The following is a 13,776-nucleotide window of genomic DNA, read 5'->3' on the forward strand; positions in this document are numbered from 1 at the left end:
AATATCAGAAGAGGAAATCAGAAAAGTAAGATACATGTAGCACAGGAAACTTTGCTGGTTTGGTCACATTGAAAGAATGGATGAATTGGATTAGTACATGCAGAAAAATTGCAGGAGAAGAACCAGTTGACATTAGTAGATTAAAGAAAAAAATGAAAGGGAGTAGAATAATTAAGGACCTCGTCGAAAATAGATATGCAAAATGGAAATTAATTTCCAAAAGCTGTCCAACACATGCCAGCATGTAAAACAGATGTTGTCATCATCATGACAAAACTTTGCATATTCAGCAAAGTCACTAAATAGTGGCATGGCTATGGTAAGAAAAAAAAAAATTCTGTACAGCCATTAAAAATGTGTTATTTTTTTAAATATTATTACACGAGGAATCATTTTGGAGTTAAAATCTATTGAGAAATACACTTTAAATATCTAAGCAGCTCTGTTTAGTCTTGGTAGAGTATCTGCACGTGAAATTTTTGTGGTAAGACATGTGCAATCTTCAACCACACCTCTCCCGAGTCTGCATGGTTTTAATTCCAGTTGCAAGTATATACAAGTTAAGGACTGGAAACAATGCCAAGATAAGCAGAAAGCATATACAGCGCCTACTATTTCCAAATGGTCACCCATCTGGTATTGGCCAGGCACATCATCGCTTAAGTTTGATGATTTGGTGAGAACCGCTGAGTCAACGTGATTATGCATAAATATCTATACATTAGGTAATGAATAAGATGTTTTGGGGCTTACAGCTTGTTGATGTAAAAAGCGCAATGTGGATCCAAAAATTAAGCGGAAAATAAAATGAGCACTTTCTCCATTATTTTAGAAAATGGTATCAACTCTACACATTACTCACATTATTTTGAAATACTTTGAACATTTCCATTGTTCTCTTTTTGTGATAAATCAAAAAGAAATAAATAGGGGAATGTAATAACTTTAATTTTTATTGAGTGTACATAAGCTCATGCTTCTAGTTTACTGAGTAAGAGAAAATGTATATTCATACCAATCTGAATCAAATAGATATTAAAGATAGATTGCTATTTGGGTATGACTTGGAAAATTCAACAAGATAACTTCATAGATGCAAAGTCACAAAATGAGAAAAAAAATATAAAAATCTTTGTCTTTTGGTGGTGATTATTATTTTTTTTTTTTTTCAAACCATCACTTTAACGAGAAAATTGAATATTTATTTTTATTTTAGGAGTTTTTCATCTGTCACCTGATAGCATCTTGGATGACTCTTCAGTTTGGCAAGTGACTTGCATTTCATAAAGCAAGTTGAACATGTGAAACGACTACTCAAATTCTGTTGATCCAGATGTATTTTTTTATATGCTTACCTAGTAAGCCACTTCATCCAATATACAAATATTGCTTGAATACTTGGATGGAATGTTGTATTAATGAGTGATACTAGTGTTAACATGACATCTGCTGAGACTAGTCAGCCTAGCCAGTCATGTATGATATGAAAAACTGAAATCTTGAGATTTCCATTTCACTAATTATAGGAGCAATCAGACTTGTGAAAAACAATTTCAAAAACTACCTAGCGAATATACCCAGTGAACCACATGCAAGAAAAATACAAAACAATCGCACTCAAAATAACAGTTAGACTCTTAAAAAGATCTCTCAGTTGAATTGATTGAAATAGTGAGTAGAATGTCCCATCCCAAACAAAAAAAGAAAATTAAAACAAATTTTATAAGATTCTAAGGAAATGGCTACTATACAATGCGACACAATGAAGTGTATAAACATCTACACTGGACCATCTGTAAAACGTTGAATCGAATATAGCAGTCAGTCCTGGGAATGTATACCAGAAAAATAGGTACGTGCAAAATGAATGCCGATGCTCAAAATGAATAAACATTTTGACCCCTTCCTTTACTTAAAAAAAAAAAAAAAAAAAAAAAAAAAAAAAAAAAAAAAAAATCAGGAAATTAACCAATTTTAATGAAATTTTCAGTATTTATCAAATAATGATCATGAATATAATGAACCCATTATTTTTATTTAAATCTTTGTGGAAATGCATTATTTTATTTAAACAGAACATACCTTTTCTGTAGGTTTTCTGTAGTAAAAACAAAAATTACAGAAATTTATTTGTTTTTTTTATAAAGCATCCTAAAATATAACAATTAAAAAAAAATCATTTAATTTTTACAGGAACATGACGATAAAAGCCCCTAAAGTCTGTATTAATGAATTTGATATAACTCGAAGAAAAATGAATTTCTCAAACTACCGATATTATCATTGAATTAAGCATTGTTTATTTAATATTTTCACACAAAAAAATATAATAATAGCAAAAAATATTTCTACTCTTTTTTTTTAATTTAAATTACAGGTTTCGCATAATTTTTTATATGTAAGATTTTAATATTTCCCTTGCTCACAAGAATGTGAAACTTTCGGCGTAACATAATTTTTATATAATATTAACCAATAATAAAAAAAAAAAAAAAAAAAAAAAAAAAAAAAAAATTAATTTAAAAACAGGAACATAGAAAAATAATTAAATTAATGGTAAAATTTATACAAATGTTTACAATAGAAATGTACGGACATGTCGGGGGGGGGGGGGGAGCAGCACCCCTCCTTCCTTTTAATTACATGTCATTCTCAGACAGCTTTTTGACTGTCTCAGAATCTGGGCCTCTGTATATTCCGTATTTCCAAAAGTACGGTTTGTTGCACTTTTGCAAATGGCAAAAATAGTCGGTTTTGGGGCTAATTCAGCCATTTTTTGTGCAAACAAGATTTTTTTTTTTTTTTTTTAAATTCAATTCAATATCTTAGAACTTTACTAATTATCTTTGAAATAGACCCAGAAAACTAATATTTATCTCTAAAAGGATTTTTACAATGAATATATTTAACTTTAAAATTTAGGTGAATTGATTAGCTCGCCATGACATTTTTCATAACTTTTTTTTTCATGTGTACAAATAGTTTTTTTCTTTGGGAAATTAAGTTTAGTCCTTAATCTTTCGAATACAATCAAAAAGTAGTTGGAAACCTACAAAACAATTATGATAAATCGGCTTTCAAAACTAGGTCCCCCTATCCTTATTTAGTTTTGCCCGTACCTACAGAAAGAACAGTTGGAAATAAGTTATACACCATCCACTATAACTATGCAATTTTTACAGCTAGATACCTAGAAAACAGAGCTATTAAACCTGACAATGATACAAGACAAGTTAAAAGAAGCAACCTTAGTGGAAGAGTGTACTCAATGATGTTGGGTTCAACAGAACTGAGAGGGAAAAGATAAAATATCAAGGTCTTTTGTACAACATGAAAAGAAACTGGCATCTTAGGAAGATCTCCATCATTCCAGTAATTATAGGAGCAATAGTACTCATGAAAAGAATTGCAAAAACTACCTCGCAAACATACTTACTTTTATGTATTGCATATATGTCTATACTCCTAAAACTAATCAACTGACCATTATTTTTGGAACACACAGTAAGAATAAGTAACGTGAGCTATATTTAGTTTTATTTAGTTTCATTTGACACAAAAGGAGTAAAAAGGAAGTGAAAACCTTTGTGAAAATTCAAATGCATACAACTTGTGAGATTTTTACAATTAATATCACACTCCCCAAATTTCAGTTTCTTTGGAGTATTTTAAAGTGTTGTTATGGTAAATGCATAATATGGCCACAATCTCCCATTTAAAAATCCAAATATTTCAGATCTGCATTAAATTTTATTCATGGTCATTAGACACTAAGATTTATTGAATTTTAATGTCTTCTAAAGACTCCTTAAGCTTAAGCCTTAAATTTGACATTTTCTAGAATCAATATCATGTAATGCATTTTGATCAAAATTGAAATACGCATTCTAGACAAAGTTTAGTAGCATTATAATCTTTGTAAAAGAGACATAATAGTGCAAAGTTATAACCTGACGATGAAAAAGAGTTATAATCAAAGAATTCCTTAAAAAGGTACCTTTCCTGATGCCATTGCTCTCAAAATAGGTGGTCATATATACACTGAAACAATTCCAAAACCCATCACCAAGGGTAAACAAAAAAAAAAAAAAAAAAAAAAAAAAAAATGCTAGAATTTCCAAGACTATCTAATAGACAATTGAGGTATATTATTTGTTCAGTTCTGTAGTGAACAGGAAAAATCAAGCAAGTTCATTTTCACCGCAGCTGGTTGTTCTGACATACTGAAATCTACAAGAACTGTCATTCCTTACTTCAGTGAGATTCGCTGGAAATGTCTCCTCTTATGCCAAGACACAAAAGTAGGAGTACGAAATGGGCAAGGAAATATTTGAAGATGGACAGGAATAACCTTTGATTAACCAAGCACATGGTTGGGTGTATTTCAGAGAGGAGCATTATAGTTATTTGAGGCATTAACAGCATAATGAAGAAGTCAAGAAGGGACAGACTTGCGAAGAACTAAAAGTAATACCTGCCATCTACTGTAATTCCCTGAAATAATTGTGTCTTTCACTACTACAAGAATTTGTTTTATGTTGGACATCACTTCTTCAGTGTTTATGCTACCTAAGCATCCTTAGTCAGTTTAGGCATCTGACATACAAGTGATGACCTGATCATGACTTTCCTCCTTAAACCAGACTGAAAATGTTTTGGGCTATCATCAAACAAGATGTTTTAGGCTGAAAACTCTTTAACAAATGCCTAGCAGAGTCTTGCGTCTCTGATAGTTGGAAAATTGCCTCAATTGTACCAGCATTCAAGAATTCTGGTGAAAGAACTGACCTGCTCAAGTATCGCCCTATCAGTTTTCTCTCCTCCTTCACAAAAATCTGAGTCGTTAATCAATTAAGCACTAATCTTGTAAATGCTAAGCTTCTTTCTGACCAATATTATGGATTTATGCAAGCCTATTCTACTGTGGATATTTTAACCATCATCTCTGAATGCATATACCATGCATTGGATAAGCCAGAGAAAGCTATAGCTGTAGTCCTTTATATATACAAAGCTTTTAACAAGGTTTGACATGAAGGCTTTCTTTTTTTCCATTTCTTCCAAATTCTTTGTATTCTTTCCTGTCTTTGTTAATAAGGAGAGAGAGAGAGAGAATAAGAGAAAGAGAGAATGGGTGGGGACGGAGAGTAAAAGCGAGTGCATGTGATAATCTTGAAAGATGGGTCACTTAAGTTATTTGCAAATGACAGCTAATAAAAACGGATATCTTTTCAAAACCTAACTCAATCCCAAAACTGAAGAATATTTAAGCATGTATTCTGTATGATTAAAATATACAGGAAAACGTTGATTCACTCTGCAAACAGATGTTTGTAAAACAAAAGATTCTAATTTGGAGAAAAAAAGTAAACAAAAACGTGAGTCTCTTCCGAGTATTTAATGTGCTGTGTGTCTTCCGAACTCTGAGGTGGACAACAACAAACAATATCTCACGCCTTATTTCCCATGTGGTTGGATCCAAAGAGTTCATACCAGTCATGTTGCAAGCAGTCGAGTAACTTTGAACACACTCAATCTAGATCTTCCACACACTCAAAGAATTAAAGATATCTTACTCAATACTGTGATAAACCAATAAGAAATAGTGTAATAGAAATATATAGGGAAATGTCATAACTTTTTTTTATTAAGCGAGTATAAACTGGAGTATCTATGCATGTTACTGTGTTGATGCATGCTGTATATTGTTAAAATTATCAACACAAACAAAACTGACAAGTTGCCATGATAATCTTGCAGAACAAAAGTAATAGGAAAGAAAATACTATTGTCCGCAATGAATTTGTTTATTTTGAATAAAAACGGTGCCTTAAGACCAAATTGCACACAATTAAAGCGGAAGTTTGAAATGCATTTCTGGAATGCACAGATAGTAAGTTTATCATGCTTAAATTGTTATGCACCAGGTTGGCAGTATGTGCACCAAACTGCATCTCATTTTTGCAGACTACAGCATGAAATACGATCATCCCAACTAGAACAAGACAAGAGCATGAAAATAAAATTTACTTAAAATCTAAATGGCATAAAAAAAAATAAAATAAAATAAAAAAAAGTTTATTGAAGAATTCACAAATACAATGCCATTAGTAATTTGTAATTAATTGCCTGGACAAACTAGCATATAAAGTTTTTTTAGCCATTTCCTGTCTTGAATGTCACTATATGTGGTAGGAAATATACATCGCGGGTTAATTTTGCAACTCTTCCCAATTATGTTCCACATTTTCTTGTTTGTTTCATTTTTGCACAATTTTTTGACAAAAACTTTCTTTTAAATAGAAAAATATTTGTAAACTGATTTTCCACAAATAAATATTAAATATTTTTTTTACAGTAAATAGTTACATTTTTTTTACATTAAATATTTACATTTTTTCAAAGAAATATTTACATTTCTTATTTTTAAAATAAATGTCTATTTATGAACATAAAATGAAACAAACAAGAAAACATGGAACACAATTTGGTGGTGTCGTAAAATCAACTAACATCGTTTACTTCCTGTGACGTTCAAAAAAGGAAATGGTTTGAGAAATTTAAAAAAAAAAACTTCAGGCCAACGAGCGATTGATTGTTGGATTTTACGATATGTCACATCATAGTCATTTTATGCTCAAACCATACATGTGTTTTGCATATGATTAGTTTGTAGATTAATTGGTTTTATATGCATATATTTTGTAAATATAGTTTCTATTAAAGCTTTTTCTTCACCTTACAAACTTTTTCTCACAGAAGAAACCTCTGCTCTATCATTATTTTGGCAGGTGCACAACTTTGTTGCAGTCTATCCCTCCCCCATAAAACATTACAAAACAAGAACTAGTTTAACTACAACCACTGTTAACAATTTCCCCTACTCTCTATCCGTGCCTAAAGCTAAACGCAAATTTAATGAGCAAAGTTTCTTTCCTAGAACTACCCACCTGTGGAACTTTATATTGCAGGGCTGCTTCCCAGCTGACTACAAAATGGTAGCTTTGAAGTTCAATCTAAACAAGTTTTTATTGAGCCATCCCCTTAATCAAATTCTACCCAATTTCTATCACTACTGATTATTAGAGTTGTCTTACTGGCCACCTGACACTCATTAACCCTTATCCTTGAGTAGCATTCAGACCTTGATAAGTACTGACTCCCTTGTAGATCTGGGAATAGTGGTAACAAAGGGGTGCCTTTACACTCCATAAACTTTCAAATTGGGGTCTCACCAAAGGATACTTTAGAATCATACCTAGGACTACCCTTCTCCAAGGCAGATATGAACGGAGAATTAAATCAGAAATTAAAGCTAATGCATACAATCTTAGTTGCATGATTTGTAAGTTAATCAGTCAGAATACTTCCTTAAAAAGACAGAAAAGTTCAGGCAGCTTTCTTTACCTAACCTGCATCATTTATTTAGGTAAAAATAAAAAATAAAAAGCCTCCTCCCTTCCCTCCAGGTCATAATATATACAAACACTAAGTTTACCGGATGGTAGGTTGGACTTTAGTAAATACTTCACACGAAAACAGATTTGGTATATACTATGGGTAGCCATTATTCTAATGCAATGTAACATGTAAAAAGATCTTGTTTTCTTTTTTCTGATTTTTAATCAGTCATCTATTATATAAATCTCACTTGTCTGTTTAGATGTATGTATGTATGTATGTATGTGTGTCTAAAATTTCCGACTGAGGTGACAGATTTTCACGAGATTGGTATCGTTTTGAAACTCAACCCTTCGGAGAACAAATATCGAAAAATTTGCTAAAAACATTAATTCCTTCACCTTCAACTGGGCACTTTTCTACAAGAAGGGGTCGCTTTTTTTGCAGATATTTTCGAAAGTCATCCCGACTTTTCAATTGACTAGCCTTAATTTAAACCTTCGCCACTTCCGGTTGTTTGTTTTTTCACGTTCTTTTCCACCTTCACAGTACAGGTTCGAGCCTGCCTGCCTACAACCACTTTTTTTTTTCTTTTTGCTAAACATGCACCGCGAAACACCTGGGCAATGTTGGACACCCAGGCTAGTTATGATATAAATAAGTGGTCTTAAGGAGAAAAAAAAAACACTTGCAAAAAATAAAAATAGAATTTATTTTTATTGTAGGTGGGGTGGAGGGGGGGGGTCATTACTTGCAAAAACTTCTGTCGGCATAAATTTTAGCCAAACAAAATGGTACAATAATTTTAATTTTAAAAATGCTCTTTACAAATATCTTTATATAAAAAAATAATTGCAAAGACATTGTTTTTATAGTCCACACACCAGCAATAATCAATAAAATACTTCTTTAAAAGCATAGGTGGAATAACAAACAAAGTTACATAAAGATTATTTTTAAAATATCCTTTCACCTTCGTTTGCATTTTGTCAACAAAAATGTCAAAAATATAAATTTTACCTAAACATCTTTTTGATATTTGGATTATTCAAACTACTTTTTTCATTTTCAATGTTATTTGCACAATATTTCAGCCGATGTAACCTCTGACCTTTTTCAAGTATATCTTAAACTGCAGAATCTTTGTTGAATGCAGGAATCTGCAAGAACCTGTGGCATAGTGGATGAAGTACTTAGTAGCATTCAGTTGTAGGTTTTATTCTTTAATAGATTGAAAGTTTAATTTTCAGTGTGGGCGACATTAAAAATTGTGAATTACTTAGGACTTCTTTTCAATAATGGCTGATGGAAAGAAGGCAAGCTACTCCTGGTGATTTCATTTAAAATTATGTGTAGATTCCTGAAACTGAAAAATTTTGCAAATGACACTCAAAACGAGAATAGTATTTTCGTATTGAAGCAAAAATATCTTAGTATATAAAAGCAGGTAAAAGAAAATACTTCCATTATAATAAAAAGGAATATTATTTATACAAGATATTTTATATTTATATATCTTAGAAATTTGGTGTCTGTCTGATTCAATTAAAAAAAATTGAAAGATAAAACAACTTTTCTCAAGTTGCATCCCTCTGCCTGTTTTACAAGTATTTTAATTATGGATGCTCTAACGAACTACAAGCCCTCGTACCATCTTGACAAACCTGACAAGCAGCAAAATCCCACCCCTACACAGTAGAGATCCATAGATGCAAGAAAGCCTTCTACTCTTAATAGTTTCTTCCCCACCACTGCAAGACTTTGGAATTCCTTTCTGGGTTCCTGTTTCCCCAACCATATTGACATTCAGAAGTTCATGTGTAATGTGAACAGATATCTCGCTGCTCAACTCCCTACATAGTATCCCTGCAACTTATGTCCCTAATAGTACATCAAAGTGGCACTATGCCTTGTTTGGGGTGAAAATGTAATAAAAAGTAAAATTTACAATAGAAAGCCAATGCCGATATTGGTTTTCTATTAGAATATTGTTAGGTTTACATTTAGGTCTAACTAAAATAAACACGGATAAGGTTTTACTTCATTCTATTTATAATAAAGTCCTATAACAAGATTAAACAAAACTTTTCTATGGTATGATTACAAGGTATCTATTATCATCTTGAGTTTAATGTCCGTTTTACATGCTGGCATGTTTTGGGTGGGTGACTTTTAGAAATTGATTTTCAAATTAACCTTTCTCTGGGCAGATCTATTGCTATTTCGCAAGACCACTTATCACTTCCACCCATGTTTTCCTTGATCTTACTCTGCTGATAACCCTGCTACCTCAACTGTTTTACATTTACTAACCAAAGAACTCATCTATTCTTTCAATGGTAATTGACTCATGGTAATAATTATTCAATCCAAACAACTTTTATTCCTGGAAAATATAGGGCAAACTATTTCTTCTGAAATTAAAAGTTGCAGAGTGGTGCCAGGGGCTTCAAATGATTGGATTTTTATGGGTTGTTCTTTAATGGGTCTTAAGCCAGTTAAAATATTTTAAGGGGTCAAAATTTTTAAAAATCTTTATACATTTTGTACATTCATCTTAGTTTATTTTTAATCAATTCATATGCGTGCCACATTGGTACAGTGGTATCGTCACCAGCTTTGAATTCTAGTTTTGCTTTCGGTTTTGATTCTAGCTGATGGCACCAAATATTTTTTTTTTCTTTTTTACTCACTATAATAATATATACGAAATGTAGGCAAATAAAAACATATTTAAGTATATTTTACGACTGGGCAAAGCCCCTCCTTCCCCCGCTAGTTATTTATATGTTCATTAACGTTTTATGTTCATTTCTAAATGATTGAAGCAATAACAGGCAAGTTCAATATTTGAAAATATCTAGTGCATTTATGACGTGAAAATAACGTTTTTATTTTAGATTTAAAATGAAACAATTGTTAGAATTCAAATATTCTAGAGCGATACACACATACACACACACACACACACACACACACACACACACACACACACACACACACACACACACACACACACACACACACACGCATGAAAAGAACGTTTTTGTTCTTTCTTCGAACAAACCATAGCTATTAGAATTGAAAATGTGTGATACACTTATGAAATGGAAGGAGTTTTTTGTTTTTTTTGGTTTTTATTATGTTAGTCTTCTTGCCTTGTTTTGGCATTCACCTTGGAGCAGTTGGACTGGCTCCATTCAGAGAATTTACTGTGTACTGAACTAATGCTGACCAGGGTGACAGTTCACCGTAAAAGCAGCTACAAGCATTAGCCAATCTCTGTTCCAGTGGTGGACATCATAAAGGTGTGGACCCAAAATCAGGAAGGTGAAACAGGATACAGATCCGAGTCATGTTTTCAACTGGCCTCCATATCATTTTTTCCAACTCTGAGGAAGAGCTGGATCAATGGTTTTTTGGATGAAACCAACTGGATGACAAAAAGTGTAACTGAACCAACAAAGATGTCTCATGAAGAGAGCTTGTTGTAAAGAGGATATGTTACAGCAAGAACAAACAACAGCATTTACCAGTGAACACAAAGACGTGGCGTAAACAGTAATGTTCAAACACCTCAAACTTTTGTGGGGTTTTTTCTGCCAGTTTTCAGTTGTACAGTAGAACGGTGCAGATAAGAACTTAATAGAGGCAAATTTTAATATCAAGTTTGATTTCAGGTTTAGACCACAACCGAGATTAAATTGTTTATAATAAATGCTGATACAAGTCTTTTCTGAAATTTATTTAAAATGAAATAATGAATATAGTTTATCTGAAGTTAAAAGAATGATCATGTTGTAATGCATGAGAAAATAGTGCATTTAGGCAATTGTTATTATATCTTTAGTGTTCACCAAGCCTTTTCATTAGTTCGTGTTGAGGTTGACTACTGTCTATCAAATGGCAATTATTGCATGGGATAGTATATATACCTGCATTATGTGTGTCGTTTTTTGAAAAATGTATCGTTGCTTTTAATGTTTTTTTTAATGGTTTGTGTCGTTTTGTATTGTTGGAATTTTTTAGAGTGTTGCAAATTATTATATTATTATGATCATTATTATAAGTGTTTGGTGTATATGATTTTTGCTTTTGTTTATAGAAAATATTTGAAGAGCTCCTTTACATTTAATATGAAATATGCAGGATATTACAATGTTTTAAGTGAACTTTTGGTGTATATGAATTCTTCATTTAGATATTGTAGACAAAACACTGAAGACTTCTCTTATAAACAGACATTTTTTACCTAGCAATAGCACAATAATTCATATTTAGCCAGGTAGAAGGAAACCACTTTCTTTGTAGCAGACTTGCAGTATCTTCCATGTATCTGTTCTAATTCATATTAACTGTGGACATTAGATTGAAGAATTTAAATATTGTACTCTATTAGGTAGGGTGCCATGGCAATCAGCAGTTTAGAAAGAATTCTTATAATTATTAAAGGAAAAGAGTTTTGTTTTAGTAGCATCGAATGTAATCATCCATTTTTGTCCCCAAGGATCGATCTCTGGGGCATACTCTCATTAATGTCATATTGTTTACATGTGCGGTCATCAAAAACAAAGTGTATCTTTCTTTTAGCTAAGAAGGGTCTGATTATATTAAATATTTGTCCAGTAACTCTGTACAAATTAATGCTCAGAAGACCTTCATGTTAAACCTTGTCAAATGTTTCACATGATTTATCTGGTATATGCATTAAGAAATAACTTACGATATCCGCAATAAAACCGACTTGCCTAAATTCATACTACTGGTTGGAAAGTTTAGCATTTACAAGATGGTAAACTATCATTAAATTGCTCAAGGAGTCAAAGATTTTAATCAAAAGTGAGCGGAAACTGATGGGGAGATAGTTTTGTAGGTCAGTTTTTATCATTAGAAATTTTTAATACTAGTACAATTAAAACAATTTTCTAGCTGTCTGAGAAGCAAGATTCGACAGCATTTGTTCTAGAGTTTGGAGAGGACAGGAGTCAGCTCAGCAAAGCATTTTTTTAATTTAGTAAAGCAGAAATCAGATCAGGCCCACATGCTTCGGAGGTGTCAAGATTTTTATAGTATCCAAAACATGGAAAGGGAGGGTTATTAAGTTTGGCTTCTGTATATAGTGGGAAACTGTGAGACAATAGTTTGAGAATTTCAAGGTTAGTTTTAAAGTGAACTGCTGAGCAAACAGTATAGCTTTATCAGTTGCCATGCAAGTAACATACTGGATAGCAGGTGAATTATTGATTGCCTATTATTATATTATAGGGAACCAGTTATCCTGGAAAATCTGTTCTGGCAAAAATTTACTTTCTCCATGACTTTGTGCAAAATTCCCCCCCCCCCAAAAAAAAATAAAAAATCTAAGGAGTGGTTATTGAGAAAAGTGCAAACAAACTAACAGAATTGAATTACTAGGTCCAATCTTTGTCGGGCAACCAAAAAGTTTGAGAAAAGAACTCTGTACATTCATATTTTAAACCAGTTGAGACTTGAGGACTGAGGATGCTGGATTTCGAAAGAAATCGGTTGAAACATGTATGCATATGTATATATATAAAAGTGAAAATGTATGTTTGTGTGTATGTTTGGATGTCTGCTAAAAAAAAAAAAAAAAGACGCGACGAAAATTCACAAACTCTGTATCACATCGAAGCTCCATCCTTTGCTCGAAAAATATCAAAAAATTGGCCAAAAACGTTAACTTTTTCACCCAAAAATCGACAATTTTCGACGGGGGGGTGGGGTGGGGGAGAAACAAAAACGGTCCTCTCATGACAATGACCGATTCTACGCATGCGTCAGATGACGTCGTGACCTGATTTACTTTAAATAGTTGAAAAACCAAACAAATTTCATGAACGTCGCGCCTTAGCTCAGTTGGTTAAGGCCTTGGTTCATTATCTAAACGTTTTGGGTTCGAATCGTGGTGTGAGATTTTTTTTTTTTTCCCCCCCCGATTTTTTAAATTTAAATATTGAACCAGTGTTTCGTTTTTCTGCTTTTTTTTTTTAAATTTTTTTTATATATACTTCGCTTATTATTAGTGACACCCAAAATCACCCAGGTACCCCCTGATTTTTTAAATTTTAATATCGAAAAAGGCTTATTGAAGCCATTTTTCATGTGTTTGTTTTTGTTTTCATCGTTCGTTTGCCTTATGTTAGTTTTTTTTGTGTGTCCCCCCCCCCGCTTAAGTGTTAACGTTTTCTTTTTTTACTTCGCTTATAACAAACAAACTTACGTCGTCGTCGTAACGCTCGACGACTTCCAGACGTGCACCTGTCAATTTCGTTCTTAAATAAATTCAAACATCTTTCACTAACTCATTCTGGCTGGCCGATTTTATTTTCAAACTTCGCCTCAGGGCTTCGGGTT

The 13,776-nt window shown here is 32.5% G+C and overlaps 1 protein-coding gene across 45 annotated transcripts in view; it reads right to left on the bottom strand.

The window, feature by feature from the left end:
• Positions 1-13,776, bottom strand: part of LOC145260523 (MAP/microtubule affinity-regulating kinase 3-like) — a 416,290-nt gene that overhangs the window by 152,599 nt on the left and 249,915 nt on the right. The gene's annotated exons all lie outside the window — the stretch shown is intronic.

The sequence above is a fragment of the Euprymna scolopes genome, chromosome 36, assembly GCF_053919585.1.
Source record: "Euprymna scolopes isolate OS-2025 chromosome 36, ASM5391958v1, whole genome shotgun sequence".
In the NCBI taxonomy this organism is placed as follows: domain Eukaryota; kingdom Metazoa; phylum Mollusca; class Cephalopoda; order Sepiida; family Sepiolidae; genus Euprymna; species Euprymna scolopes.